This window comes from Dipodomys spectabilis, unplaced genomic scaffold (assembly GCF_019054845.1).
Source record: "Dipodomys spectabilis isolate Male_0828 unplaced genomic scaffold, ASM1905484v1 ptg000227l, whole genome shotgun sequence".
Lineage (NCBI taxonomy): Eukaryota > Metazoa > Chordata > Mammalia > Rodentia > Heteromyidae > Dipodomys > Dipodomys spectabilis.
The window spans coordinates 4,931,222-4,947,544 of record NW_024870904.1 but is presented as its reverse complement, the minus strand read 5'-3'; the positions used below and the strand labels follow the sequence as shown (position 1 = coordinate 4,947,544).

Below are 16,323 nucleotides of genomic sequence, written 5' to 3'. Positions count from 1 at the left end.
ACCTTGGTGCATTTAGGTCATGTATATAAAAATATCAAAGATGAAGCCAGGTACCCGTGGTTCACACCTCTAATCATATCTACTCAGAAGGCTGAGATTTGAGGATCACGGTTCAAAGCCAGCATGGGCAGGAATATCCGTCAAACTCTTATATCCAATAAAATCACCAGAAAACCAGAAGTGGTGCTGTGGCTCCAGTGGTAGAGCGCTAGCCTTGAGCTAAAGAGCTGAGGGAGTATGGCTCAGGCCCGGAGTTCAAGCCCCTTGATCGATCTAACAAACAAACAAACAAATAATCTATCAAAGATCGTACGAAGAGTCCTAAAAAGAGCTAAACATAGAATTATATAGGAATATGGTCCAGCATTTCTATGCTTGTGTGCAACAGCAGATAAAGCAGGGAGTACAACACATGCTTGGAGAATCACTTCTCAAACTCTACTCACAATAAGCAAAACATTGAAGCATGTAAAACAATAAATGTGTTCAAAGGAGAAAACTTTACTACATTTTATGGCAGGGATGAACTTTAAGTAAAATAAGCTAAATAAAACACACCAATCATAAAGGAAAAGCCATGGTATAATTTCCCTTACTGAGCTTCCAAGGATCAACAAACTTGTGGAGCCCAAATGTAGGATGATTCCAGAGACTGGGATAGAGAGGAACAGGAGCTGCCTATTCAATGATCAAACAGCTTCACAGATGGAAGATGAAAAGTGTTGTAGATGGATGGATGGAATGGCTTCACAACAGTGTGGCCCAGTGTTTTATCAATGAACTCTACACATAAGAATGGCTAATGTAGCCACACACAGTCTGAAACACAACTATTCTACCTGGACTTGGGAAACTCAAGACAGATTATTTGCCACCCTAGGCTACATAAAAAGATGAAGAGCTTGCTTGGAGGTGGGTGGGGGAGTGTAGTGGAGGAGATGGGAGGGCCGGGATGGTAGGGGAAAAACAAAGGAGAAGGCAACAATGCTTAATAAGAAATGTACTCATTATCTTGCTCATGTAAGTGTAACCCCTCTGTATGGTATTTTCACAATAAATAAACTTATTTAACAAATAAGAGCTTGCTGGACTACATAGCAAGACCTATCATCCAAAGAAACATGGAAAAATCAAATTTTGGATTCTGTGAAGACATATGGGTGACACACATATCTATTTTACCTACTAAAATAACAAACAAACTGAAAGTGTTTGAACACATGCTCAAACAGTGTTTAGTTGGAAATACACACTACAAATAGCACTAATAACAAACACACATGGACAAAAATACAAATTATTATAATCTGTGTAGGTTTTGCAGATGATTTCACTGACTATTGCTCAAATGTGTCACATATTCCTGAACCATTTCTTCCACTAGAGTCCCAAGGATACATTGCCACACATGCTATTTAGTATTGAAGTTCCTGAGATTAAAGGTTACTACTTAGCATATGTATGTCAGAATTTTCCATTAGTGATATTTCCAAAACAAAAACCATAGTCACTGTATGTGTATTTTCACAACCAGCTTCTATCTTATAATGTCAGTGAATACAAATATGCAAGCAGAACAACAAGAAAAAGGAAAACTGCAGGAACCACATCAAATGAGGTTAAACCAGAGAAAGATAATAGAATCTGGGAAACTCAAATTATTTTATGTTTAGCAACAATTTTCCTTTAAAATGAGTGAGCAAAATGTCAATTTTAAGAGCCATGTCACCAAAAGAAAACTGATCAGCAAGAAAATCTACTTCCCAGATAAACCATTTGAAGAAAAGTAAAATTAAGAGAAAAATGGAGGAAAGAGAGCAGAGAGAATGAAAGAGAAAAAGAGACGGAGAGAGAAATAGACAATGAGAGAAGAAAGAGAGAAATAAAACTAGTGAAGCTACATGGTGGTGGCTCATGCCTACAATCCTAGCTAGTCAGGAGGCTGAGATCTGAGCATAGAGGTTCAAAGCCAGCCCAGAAAGGACCATCTGTGAGACTCTTATCTCCAATTAACCACTAGAAAATTGGAAGTGGTGATGTGGCACCAGTGGTAGAGTACTAGCCTTGAGCTGCAGAGTTTAAGTATAGCGCCTAGGCCCAGAGTTCCAGAACTATGACTGAAAAAAAAAAAAAAAAAAAGAAGGGATGCTAAAGGGAAACAAAGGAGGAGGCAACAATGTGTGATAAGAAATGTACTCACTATCTTGACCATGTAATTGTAACCTCTCTGTATGGTATTTTCACAATAAATTAATGTAATGCAAAAGAAAGAAAGCTAATAAACATGAAAAATAGAATGAATTGGGAAAATAGGTAAGAGAACTCCTATGAGAGCACCATAGAGAAAAACAGAGATTTCTATGAATACCATCAAACTCAGCCTAAGTTTCAAGTAAAACAAAGACCACAAAACAGTCCAAGAGTATTTACAGAGATTAATTGAAGTACTTAAAGCTCACTCAGTCCTGTAGAATATTTGAAGTTATGTTTGACCACACTATTTCAGCAAATCCAGTAAAATTTCATTAGGATAGTTTACTATTCCATATGAGGATGTGATGTCTGAGCAGTTGCTAGCCATCCTTCACCTTCTATGAGAAGTCATCTCCTGGGTGTCACTGAATCACATAACTAGTGGGACAACTTTCTCTCACACTAGAAAATGTAGAAACAAACAAGCATATCTGCACTTAACTTGGAATGTCAGATTTTATAATCTGCTAAATCTCCAAGCCATCTTTAGTTTTTTGTTTTTTTTTTTGTCCGTCGTGGGGCTTGTAATCTGGGCTTGGGTGCTGTCCCTGTGCTCTTCAGCTCAAGGTGAGCGCTCTACAGCTTGAGCCACAGCGCCACTTCCCTTTTTCTATTGGTTTATTGGATAAAAGAGTCTCACAGACTTTCCTGCTTGGGCTGGTTCTGAACACTGATCCTCAGCTCTCACCTTCTGAGTAGCTTGGATTACAGGTGTGAGCCACCCGCGCCTGGCTACATCTTTAGCATTTTTAGAAACATGTTCCTGAAGCTGAATCTTTTTTTTTTTTTCTCTTCATCCATCTTGGACACCCTTAGGTTCATAATGGAATGTCAAACAAAGTGAAAAATAAAAGAATCTCACTATAGTTCCTTTCATGCTTCCTTGCTGTTGACAATACATAAAGATTCTGGAACCAAGGCTTGGAGCGAAGGCAAATAAGGGAGTCAGAAAAGAACCTGTGTGATTTTCCCCTAGATGCTCCTGTTCAAAACATGATATGTGGGCTAGAAGAGCCTTCCTATGGGAGAAGAATCATTCCTGTCTTAAGAAGAGCATTAAAGTGTCCACTGAAGACATATGCATGGGGGCTGGGAAGGTGGCTCAGTGGTAGAGCACTTGCCTTGCATGCCTGAGGCCCTGGGTTCGATTCCTCAGCACCACATAAGAAAAAAGAAAAAAGCTGCAAGTGGCGCTGTGGCTCAAGTAGTAGAGCGCTAGCCTTGAGCTGAGGAGCTAAGGTATAGGGCCCAGGCCCAGAGTTCAGGCCCCAAGACCAGACCCTCCCCCAAAAAAAGAACAGAAAAAAAAAAACTAAAGCTCCTACAAAAGATTGTTGAAAAATTGAACCCAAAAAAGGAAAACATGTCACTTGTTCACTAAAAGTAATTATCACTGAAATACACCTAGGGATATATAAACTATTTTTCTATTAATGTGAAGATATCTTAGGACTCCATTGATTATTTGTACTCTACCTCATTTATTTACATCTTCAAACACATGTATGTTATGAACAGTATTTTCACACAAAGTTATAGAGATAAAATGTATACAACACATATTTTTGTTTTATAATATTTCAGTAATGGTTGTCATATGGCACATTACCCTTTATGCAAATAATTAGCATACCTTGGTACAATGACTTGCAATTTGAGTTTGAACTTGCTTTGGCCAAAGGTACATCAGTAATGATGATATAAACACAGATTGAGAAGTACCTCACTTTCCTAAGTAGTCATATTAAGATCCATGACCATTCTGCTGGAGATACAGGGCCTAATAAAGATGCAAGATAAAATGCTGGTCAGAGGAGTGATAAAATCCCAGTCAACCATCCCCAGCCAAGGCACCAGTAGATTGAAGTCTTATGTGTTACTAAACAATCTTAACAGAAAATACACCCAAAAATGTACATCCATCAAAATTAAAACTAACAAATTATATCACAATGTGCTTTTGCTTGTACTTATTGGTTGATTACACAGGATATTCTGTTATCGAGTAGTGATGTAGTTTCTACAATTATGTAGAATGGTAATTGTTAATATAAAATACATGACCTTTACAGTGACATATACAAAAAGTGAAAATCTATTCTGTATACATCATTGAGGTTGTTTTTGCTCAGAAAGACACAATGAATCCTTTAAAAGCAATATTTGCACATTACTACTGGGTTTTTCTGTCACAAGAATGTTTTCTAACTGTGAAAGACTTAAAAGAATTTATTATAGACTAAGTGTTCACATTCACAATTCTTAAGATCAGGAGTGTTACAGATTTCAAGGTGGGGGCATTTTCTGTGTGTTTTGGGATTTGGACTGTCGTCATACACCTTAGTGACTGATCATCCTGCCTTGAAAATGTGAAGTTTTCTATTTCATATTATTTCATTGGAATATAATCTGAATTTAAAAAAGAGCATTGTAACTGGGCTATCATGTCTAATAGCTGTAATCTTAATTATTCAGAAGGCTGAGATCTGAGGAAAGTTAGTATTTTCCTTACCTTTAGTCCTAAGGTCCACCAAGACCTGAGCTCCTCCCAGACCTAGAGTTCCCTCCACACAGCTGGTCACTCCCTCTCTCATCTCAGACTCAGCTGAGCATGTACTTAACTCACTTCCTGCCCCCCAGATCCTGTTGCAACCAGAAGAGGGACAAATGCTTGTGCTCCCTGTCCTGGGAAATATGGTCCTTCTAATAAACCTTATAATAATTTTTCTCCTGTGCCTGCTTGTGGTTCCCTGGGATGGACATGAAGGAACCCTACAAGGATCACAGATTGAAGCCAGGGGGATATGAAAGTCTGAGAGACTTATCTCCAATAAACTACCAAAGTAGTGGGAAGTGCAAATGTGGCTTAAGTGGTAGAACATTATCATGGAACCAAATAATTTCAAGGTCATTTTCAGACCCTGAGTTCAAGAATCAGGACAGGCACACACATATCAAGGGCATTGTATTGTATTCAAATTATGTTTTAACAATTGTTTTTGGTGTACATGTATAGGAAATCTCTTATTTTTTTTTTGTCGGTATAGGGTCTGAACTCTGAGCCTGGGCACTGTCTCTCTGACCTTCAGCTCAAAGCTAGCACTCTACTACTTGAGCCACAGTACACTGCTGGCTTTTTCTGCTTATGTGGTTCTGAGGAATCAAACCCAGGACTTCATTCATGCAAGGCAAGCACTCTACCACTGAACCACCTGCCCAGCCAGTCTCTCTCATTTTAAGTGATGTAATATAGGCTAATTAAATTAGTGGAGAAATTGTAATTTGTCAAGAACAGACACATCAATTGGAGTATATTGGTGCCAGCAGCATTTTGAAAGTTTCAAAAGCCCTAGAAAGTGCATAGGATGAAAAGAGGATCAATATGTTTATATAAGACATTTTCAAGGAATGTTTACCATTCATTGGCTTCAATTCAAAAAAGCAAGTTCATAAAGTCACATGTGTGCGTACCAGAATCTCTAGGTTCAGGAGTATAAACGCACAACTCCTGACTCTCCTTGTCTCGAAAATCAGAGGTTTGTGAGCCACTTTCTGGCACCTGGAGGAACTAGTGCTAATGGCAGCACAAACCTATGAGCTCATAAAATATCATACACCCCAGACTGGAGAAAAATGTGAAGGGCAGACTCTGGCTAGGAGCCTCAGATCACTTCATGTTACAGCTCCCATGATCCCCTGAAAAAGAGAAGGTGGGCTTCTACCTCTTGGCTCTGACTATGGAGTGCAAAGCTCTACTTCAGAGCACTTCCTGCAGCAAGGGAAAAGCAAAGTAACCCGAATTTGCAAACTAAAAACACCAACAGTGGGCAAGGAGGGACTGGTGCCTCTTCCCCCCCCACCCCTGCCTCCCTGATTTTCCCCTCCCCAACCTCCCCCCACACACACTTTCAAAGGATCTATACCCCCATAGAAACTACAATTCCCAGAATGCATGCACAATTCACCTAGAGGAAGTGGGCTTGTTACAGGGTTTTGATTGGCACAAGGCACTTGGTCCTAAGTGTGCAAGGATGCATGGGGACCTTTCTCTCCCAGCTGTGGAATCTTAGGTGAGTTTCTTCTTGAAAATTCAATTTACCAACATAAATATTGTTAGACCAATTAAAAACACAAATGTATAAGGAGCACTGCATAATTTGGCTTTGTAATTCTTAGTTCTTTTAATATAATTGAAGTTATGAAACTACGTAGTTTTTATTTTTGTTTTTGTTCAAAAAGTACGTTCTGCTGAATGTAAATTATGTCTCTGTTTTTCCTTAAAGTTTTGAATATCTCCCCTCTTATTTTACAAAGGTATTTGCAGCTGGGTGCCAATGGCTCATGCCTGTAATTTTAGGTCTCAGGAACCTGAGATATGAGGATCCCAGTTCAAAGCCAGCCTGGAAAGTTCATAAGCCCTATCTCCAACTAACTACCAAAAAAAAAAAAAATGGAAGTGGCCTTGTGGCTCAAGTGGTAGAGAGCTCACTTTGAGCTAAAAATTCAGGGACAGCGCTCAGGCTGGGTTCAAGCCAGAAGATGGACCAAAAAAAAAAAAAAAATAAGGTACTTGCAGACAGTAAACTGATTGATTCTGGCACCATCTTCCCCTGCTCTAATATATATACTGGAATAAAATAACAGAATTTAAAGACAGATATACTTTATAATCTTTGAATTAAATTGATTTGTCAAATTCTACTCATTACTTTCCCAGAAACTCCCAAATTCCGTCTATGAAATTTTAAGGAGTTTTTGGTTATTTGGGTCTGAAATTTGTCTTTCCTTATAAAGTTTTTCCCCCGTTTTGTTGGTCCTGTGGCTTGAACTCAGAGCTTGGGCACTGTCTGTGAGCATTTGCTGTGCTGTACTTGCCTTTCTTTTATTAATTGATTCAGGGGACTAGTGAAAACTTTCCTCCCAAGGCTTTCTTAGAAAATGGTACTCCTCCTCCAAGACTCTTCAAAAAAATGGTTGTCTAGATAGATCAGGATGAATGTGGGGGGAGGTAGAGTTCAGGGCAGGTCCATGTTCATGTGAAGTTTGATTACTTGCTCCAAACCAGTCTGTTTTTTCTTTTCTGTTTTGCATATCCTATTTTGTTTTGATTTTCTACCTCTTCTCGAAACCTAGAAGCTCCTGTCAGCAACTCTAGGCCACATATGTAGGGGTCTTCAGACTTATCTTCCCAGACTGTATCCATTACACTATGGAATAAATCTTTTGCCTCCCTTCCTCATATCAGACATTCTAAGCTTGTCTCTTAAGGGTTTGTTGTGATTGTTGATGATCCTTTCCCCACATCATGATTTGGAAGGATTGTGTAGGAAATTTTCATGCTTGATAGTCATTCCTCCAGTGTAAGGGTTTTCCATCCCTCTTTTAGTGGACCTGAGCTTTTCCTTATGAAAATGGAGATTGTGAGGCACTTTTGGATGTATAGACGGCAACATTGGAGCACCTATAAAATATGAAGGAAAAATAATTCTTTATTTCTGTAAAAGTTAAAAGTAAGTTACTGAGAAGCAAGACATAAGGATCAGGTAAAAATTGGTGCTTCCTGGACGAGCTGTGTCCCATAGTTGTCATTGTTCTTGGTTACATTTTTCAAACATTTATTTCTAAGTATTATGTTTATTATACTAGTTTAAATAGAATTTACTTCGTACATTATTTTTGAACTGTTCATTTCTCACAGATGTAAGTCTCTTTATTATACAAATATTATATCCTCTTACTTCATTGATCACAGTTATTGACTATTGCAGATCCTGGGGTAGGAGGTACAAGTGTGGTAAGGTATTCAGGGATAGATTATGGTTCTGACTTCCTCTGGAGGAAAAGGTGAACCAATGGAAATAGATGGAGCTTATGCATAACACTTGTAGGATTCCTTAGGCAGGAGATATGGTGCATCCCTCTTGGGTTCCACTATGCCCAGTGATTCCCATGGTTGTGATAATCCATAGCCCTGGATGGCCTGTGTATTTCACACCTTATCCACAATTCTGGTGGTAGGAGTCTCCCAGTATGTAAGGCAGGAATGGTCTCAGAGGAGTGATGTGATCAGTGGTGGCTTGCTGGCTCCCATGTTTGTCAGTTTGTGTGGACAAGCTCACCCTGACATCTTGAGCCTGGCTGCTGCCATGAGGCTTATTTGAACTAATGCCTCTCATCATCCCATACCTCTGTTTCAGAGACCTGTCCTGTTACATGGTTTGGTTTCATTTACTGTGCAAGCTTGTGTTATGTATCCATACATGCTAGTAGTTGGGCTGTGTATGGTTTTCAAGGGTGGGGTGGTGTTTCCTGCCTCTTGCAGGAGCAATTGTGTTCTCACTAACTACATGAGTAATCCTAGCTTACTATGCAATCCCCATAACTTACATTGCATGTTCAGTTGATAGAACCATGGTATAATAAGTTTGGGTCTCTGTTTGCTGTTAAGGTTCAGAGGACTCTTAGCCATTGCTGCAGATTTTGGGGAATATTGGTTGCCCTCATTATTGCTACGGTGACACTCCTTGCTACTTCCCTCTCCACACTTTACTCCAGTCTGGGGTTTGATAATTTGCTTGAGGTTCAGGAGTTTGTGCTGTCATTAGCCTCTGGGCCTTCAGATGCAAGAACCTGGTTCCCAAATGTCTGAGTGCAAGCTGGGTGATTGTCCAGACCAGGAGAGCCCAAGAGCCGTGCATTTGTACTCCAAGACCAAGGGATTCTTCTATTAACCCATGTGACTTTATTTGCTTTGGCTAGGTGTAAGAGGAGTACAGGAAGAATTCTATTGAAATTGTGACAAATATGCGTGCCTTGAGTCCTCTTACATTGCACTTGTATTTGGGGCTTCTGAGTTGTTTCTCCTAGGGATAAGTTAATCTGTTTGGCTTGAGTTTTTAATCTCTTGGCTTGAGTTCACGAGCATTTGTACACGACCCTGTTTCTAGAGACAGTTGTACATGGGATATTGGAGTAGTGAGTGCTGGTCCTGTATTTTTAGGAATGAAGCCTAGCAATGTTTGAAGCAGAGCACCCTATGAATAGGAATCTCCATCCTAAATGGACAGACCTTGTCAATTCTGAGAAGCCCTAAAGGGAAGAAGCAGAAAAGCACAGGAAGAGGAAGATATTGCTAGCTTCCATTGCCTTATGCAAAAATTGTTGCTACTTCCCTGAGCACCAGATTCAGGTGATACTCTTTCCTACACCACTCTCAATCACTTTGTGTTGTTGCAAGATTTAAACTAATTTCCAGGAATTGTGATGCGCTGGATTGAGGAATAAGCCAGTGCATAGTTATCAGAGGGCACCTGAGGCTGTGGTTTGGGATGGTGGGGTAATTGTTATGACTGAAAGTATCTATTCATGTAGTAATCCCTAATCCTCTTCCTGATAGTTTATTCAGCCTGTTACCACTATGATTTTTAGTATGTCATCATGCAAACTCATGTTAAATGTCCCATCTAAGGATTTGCTAATGCTAGCTCTTATCGGTTGGTTGTGCCTGGTAGTACAAACCTGGGTTTACCTCATCTTTACTCATGTCCCTTTGGCCAAAGCATGTTAAATGGATATTGCAAGTCATTGCATAGGTGTGCAATGGGTACAGTGAAAGTGCCATTTGACAACCGTTGTTGAAATATTATAATACAAGAAATATATTCTGTAGACATTTTTTCTCTAACTTTGGGTGAAAACTACTGAGTTACATCATACATGCTTTCCCTGGTGTTTCAATATGTAAATGATTGATGTAGAACACAAATTCCAATGGATTCCTAGGATACCTTTGCATTAAAATAAAGCAGTTCCTACATCCCGAAGTATATTCAGTAATAAATACTTTTCGTGGAAATGTGATGTTTTTGCTTTAAAGTATTCAACAATATTTGTGGGAACATTCATTTTTTTGAATTTAATATGTAGATAAACATAGAAATTAGTTGGTTTAATAATATCTATCTACCAGGAAATGGACTGGATTTTTGTTTCTTGTAGACTTTTATCCTTTGTTTGAGATATTAAAGATTCATTTAAGACAGCTTTATGGTTTTGCAGCCCATGTATTATGTTTGCAAGAGAAAATTCTGGACCCAAAATCTCACAGATTCATTTCTGAATACGTCATTTGCCTTATATCCCAGCCGTGCTTCCAGAGTCTTCTGTTCATTGTCAGCAGCAAGACAGAATGAATGGATCTCTGGTGAGTTTTTTTTTTTTTATTTCTCATTTGTTTTCCATTCCATTATATGAACCTAAAGATGTGCAAGAATTAAAAATACTACAAACCACACAGATTTAGACTCAAGAACATATTCATAAATCAGATAAAGACGGCTTGTAGATTAGGAGATAAAGATTGCTTGTAGGTTTAGCAGATTAAATGGTTATATTGTTCCTAAGTTGAATTCAGATTGGCTTCAGAATGTCTAGGTTTCATCTTGTCATAACATGTAGTCATACCTATTATATGATGTAGTGACACCGAGCAGATTACATCTCATTTAAGGTGAAGGGTAGATTGCAACCAGATCTCATCCTCATGAGTAACATTAAACTATCTCAATGAAATTTTGCTGGAATTGCTGAAATAGTGTGGTCTTGCGCACCTTCGTGTGTTCTTAAGGAATGATTAACCTATATCTATAACTACTCTCCATATATACTTCTTGGACGACTTCATGGTCTTGGTCTTACTTGAAGCTGAGGCTAGATTTGTTGCTAAACTTTATGGTCTTTTTACAAAATCTTGTTTGTTTTCTAATGTATCCTCACAAGATTCCTTTCCTCTATAATCTCTCTCTACTTTTGGTTTTCTACTCACTTGTGTTGGTTATTTTTCTGTTTCTGTCTCTTTGTATGTATCTTTGAATCATTTTTTCTTACTTTTCTCCTTCTGTCTTTCCTCCATATGTCTCTCAGTTTTTTCTTTTCTTCCATGATCTATCTGGGAACAAGTTTTTCTTACTGATTAGTTTTAGTTTGCTGACATGGCTCTTAGGATTGACATTTTTCTTACCCACTGTATAGGAAAATTGTTGCCTAGAGAGTTCTACAGGATTCCAGAAACAAAGAAAATTAGAGAAACACAAAAACATAAACAGATAGACAGGGGAAACCAGGGTTCTGAATGCTCTCTGGCACTTGGTCTCTGGTTGCCAGCAAGCAAGCATAGTTCCTTGAGTTCACACAGGGAAGATTACCATTGATAACATGCAAAATTGAAGTATCTATATTAATATTACAATCTGAGCCACAACAGGTTGTGAGGCAAACATGTTTCCTTATTCTCCTGAGACAGAAGAGTGGTGCCCAGAGAAAATGCAGACATGAAGTTCACCTTACCTAGCCTTCAAGGTGAACAGCAGCTCAGTTTCAGATGCTATCTTTCCAACAGTAAGGTAAAGGCCTGCACTCCAGTCTCTTAACCATGCCCAGAATTCTCTTTTAACCCTTCTGCAGCCAGCTCTCAGTGCTCTCAATGCTGTCAGGCTGGAATTCCAACCTCTCAAACCTTTTTCCCCCTTCAGCTCAACTTCAGAGTTCCTTACAAAAAAGGATGTGCATCCTCCAAGTGTAAACTACAAGAAAATTGATTTCACCTGATTCTGTTATCTTTGGTCTAACTTCATTTGTCATGGTACTCAGTTTTGTTTTTCCATACCACTACTTTTAAATATTTTCATTCACTGCCAGTATAAGATAGGTAGTTTTGATAAAAAAAATTAATACAGTGATGAGGATTTCTCTATTAAAAATAACATTTGTTGCAAAATCTCACAGAAGTTTGCTCAGGAATTGATTTTGATCTCTGAGGAATTTCACTAGTAACTAATAAAAGTGGAAATATATCTTTGGGGATCTACTGGAGAAATGACTCAGGAATATTTAACACATTTGAGCATTTGGTCATATTTATCATTTTTGTCATCATGAGTGTTCCTTGAGTCTCTATCAATTTGCCTCCACCTTCCATGAAGGCCTATTAAAATGAAAATCTTCTCAAGGAACATTTTATTCCCCTCCCACCTATATTTTGTATTGTAGAATGTAGAGAAAGTTTACAAAACTTCATGGTAGCAGTTCTTATTTATATAGGAAGGAAATATCAGGGTGTCTATGACCACATTTCAATATTTAGTATTTAAACCAAACATGGTTAACCTAGGATATTTTTATGTGGGAACTAAATCAAATCTTATAAGGGCCCAATAAATCATTAGCTAATTTCTGGAGTACTGTTACTGTTTTTTGAGCATTCATGTGGACACTGCTTTTCTTTGATCTATTAATGTTCTATGTTCTGAATACCATGTGATATCCTGAATGTGTTCTGCTTGCTTATGAGAGTACTTGTTAATAGAAGGTCTAAATAGAATTTATGGTGAAGCAGTAAATGTAAACGCAGAGAAAATATTTGTTTAATTCATTGTTACCCTTATATGTACTAAAATTTTATAAAAAATAATAATATAATTTTTAGACACCACCTTAGACTTAATGTCATCGTGCCACATTATTATCTCCTTAGAATTTTAATCTTGCCTCCATTGCTAGCAGCAGAAATGTGTTTGCATTCATTAGGGAATCTGTAACTTTTTATTGGTCTTGGGGCTTGAATTCGGGGCCTGGTTATTGTCCCTCGGCTCTTCAGGTCAAGGTGAGTGCTCTACTACCACTTGAGTCACAGTGCTACTTTCAGTTTTCTGGTGGTTTACTGGAGATATCTGTCTCATGGACTTTCCTGCCTGGGCTGGCCTTGAACCTTGATCCTCAGACCTCAGCCTCATGAATAGCTAGGATTACAGGCATAAGCTACCAGTGCCCTGCAAATCTGTGTATTTTAATGACTAGGTTTATTGTTTGTCAAATATTTCTAATTTGCTATTTAATTTTCCCTGTGAAAAAATAACAGCCAGCTGCAAACATTTTATGTAAGACAAAAGCATACCTGCAGCATAATGAAATTCCAGATTGGAATTCTCATGACCCAGGTCTAATTTCTTGATGGAAATGTGCCATTACAGAAGCTGATATCATTTGATGATGCGGCTGTGGACTTCACCTGGAAGGAGTGGCAGGATCTGGATCCTGGTCAGAGGACCCTTCATAGAGAAGTAATGCTGGAAACTTATAACAACCTAATGTCCTTGGGTGAGCAAAGGTCACTTTTATTTGGAAGGTCAAGTGCTTTTATTTTAGTAGACATTTGACTATGATATTTAGGTATAAGATTCCAGTCCATTCCAAGGTAAAGAACTGCTAGTATAAAATCCAGGCAAATTCAGGTCTGGGAGCTTGATGTTGTTTGCCTTTCACACTATTGCTTGAGCCACAACTCCATTTTGGATTTTGTTTTGGGGTATATTCTGTGTTTCTGTGCCCAGGTTGGTTTCAAGCCTGCCTCTTCTGATCTTACCTCCTAAATGTAGGGTTACAAGTGTAAGCTTTTGGACCATTACATTTTGTTTAAAAAAAGATTCCAGTCCATAGGAAGTGTCATTTCTTTGTAAGGGAAACTTCAACTTCATTATATGTAAATCAAGAGCTAATTTTATTGTCATTCATTAAGAAGGCAAATTAGTAGTAGGACCATAGTTCTAAACTATGATCCACTAACAGGAAACTGACTTCCCAGACTTGGGGGTGATTATTATAGGTGGATCTACAGTCTAGATAGAATATACATTACTACTGTCAGTATGATCTGAAAATCAGTAGTTGAAAGTGTGAAAGTGTGTATTTGTAAGCCAAACCTGACATAGGTTGCATTGCTTCAGGCTTGGAATCCTAGATACTCTGTAGGCTGAAATCTGAAAATTTTGGTTTGAAGCAAGCAACTGTAGAAAAATGAACACGAGACTCTTATCTCCAATTAACCATTCAAAAACTAGAAATGTATCCAAGACACAAACTAGTAGAATGCTAGATTTGAGCAAAAGTGCTGAGTTCAAGCCACACATTGGCAAAATGAACCCAAAGCTGCGGGAAAGTACACCATGGAGATGTTAAGAATTGAGACACCATGGGCTGGGAAGGTGGCTCAGTGGTAGAGCCCTTGCCTTGCATGCTTGTGGCCCTGTGTTCGATTCCTCAGCATGAAAAAAGCAGAAAAAAAAGCCAGAATTGGCGTTGTGGCTCAAGTGGTAGAGTGCTAGCCTTGAGCTTAGGAGCTGTGATACAGCTCCCAGGCTCAGAGTTCAGGCCCCACAACAGAACCCACCCCCCCAAAAATGAAACAATTGAGATACCAGATTTAGGAGCAACCCAGTGAACAGGATGTCTGCAACATTACATTAATGATGACCCAGCAAGAGCAATAGTTCTCCACTATTTCTTATTCACAGGCCACTGTGTTCCTAAACCTATATTGATTGTGAAGCTGGAGGAAGGTGCAGAACCATGGATGAGAGAAGGCTCAGAAGATAATTTCACAGGTGAGTTAAAGCATCTTGAATAGTGATGTTGGGTCCAGAGCACAGTGGGTCTGTTTATCTTGAGCTGTAAAGAGCAATAGTATCCCTAGTGCCCCTGAGTCATGTATGGCAGAGAACTAGGTGATCCTTTGTCTCAAGGAATTGTCAATCCAGAATTCTCGTGGAGACAAACTGAATTTGATGTTCCAGTGTAGTTAATGTTAGCACTTCTCTTTGTCTGTAGAGAAGTCATTCATAGAGAGAAAAAGACAATAAGAAATATAGTAAGGAGATCTCATTTTATTTTAAACTAGTATTTTGCAGGTAGGAGGAAAATAGGATCAGGACAATTTCTTATCTGTGGTGCTGAGCATAGAATGAGATTCAGAATGGAAGCATTAAGAGTACGGAGATGAATAATTTGAGTAAATATTTCCTTGAGAAAAATATAAAAATCTGAAATACAGAAAAACATTATTTTCCATTGTAAAATGTCAGTACTACTTTCTTAATTACTAAATTGCAGAGAAATATATATTTATTCTGCATAAAGCAATGCTTTCATATTTGAAAATATTGTTACAGAATGTGAGGAAATATCTTTATATTAAGGTATTTATGGATGTCATTTATGTTTTTGTCTATATTTCTATTATTTATTTTAGAAATGGAGGATGTGATTAGCACCTGCCAGGAAAGTCACAATAAATATCTCTCTGAAGTAGCAATCATGAATAGTAACCCAGGGGAGGAAAAAGTGAGACTTATAAGAAGTTTTCATTTGAGCTCCATACAGAAGTCAGAACTGATTAAGAATAATGGGAACTCCTTAGGGATGAGGATAGAAAAGGTCACTGGCTGTCAGAGCATGGGTATTTTCATTGAACCTGGTAAGATGTGTGCAGCATATAGTCCTCATGTGTCTTCTGTAGTTGACGAACGTAAACAGTGTGAAAAGTCTTTCACTGAGAAGAAATACCCTGTTGTCCCTCAGAGAACACACACAGGAGAGAAACCTTATAAATGTAACATGTGTCAAAAGTCTTTCACCCAGAAATCAAAGCTTACTGTCCACCAGAGAACACACACAAAAGAGAAACCTTTTGAATGTAACATTTGTGGAAAATCTTTCATATGCAATGCATATCTTACTAGACACCAGAGAACACACACAGGATAGAAACCTTATGAATGTAACATGTGTGGAAAGTCTTTCACCTGGAAGACACACCTTACTGTCCACCAGAGAATACACACAAAAGAGAAAATTTTTGAATGCAACATTTGTGGAAAGTCTTTCTCCTGGAAGGCATATCTTACTCTCCACCAGAGCACACACACAGGAGAGAAACCTTATGAATGTAACAAGTGTGGAAAGTCTTTCACCCAGAAATCAAAGCTTACTCGCCACCAGAGAACACACACAAGAGAGAAACCTTATGAATGTAACATTTGTCAAAAGTCTTTCACTGAGAAATCAAAGCTTACTCGCCACCAGAGAACACACACAAAAGAGAAACCTTTTGAATGTAATATTTGTGGAAAGTCTTTCTCCTGCAAGGAATATCTTACTCTGCACCAGAGAACACACACAGGAGAGAAACCATATGAATGTAACAAGTGTGGAAAGTCTTTCACCCAGAAATCAATGCTT

General features: G+C 38.4%; 1 protein-coding gene across 1 annotated transcript in view; it reads left to right on the top strand.

Annotated features, from left to right (window-relative positions):
* LOC122123338 (zinc finger protein 157-like) overlaps positions 1 to 16,323 on the top strand; it is a 537,300-nt gene that overhangs the window by 495,712 nt on the left and 25,265 nt on the right. The gene's annotated exons all lie outside the window — the stretch shown is intronic.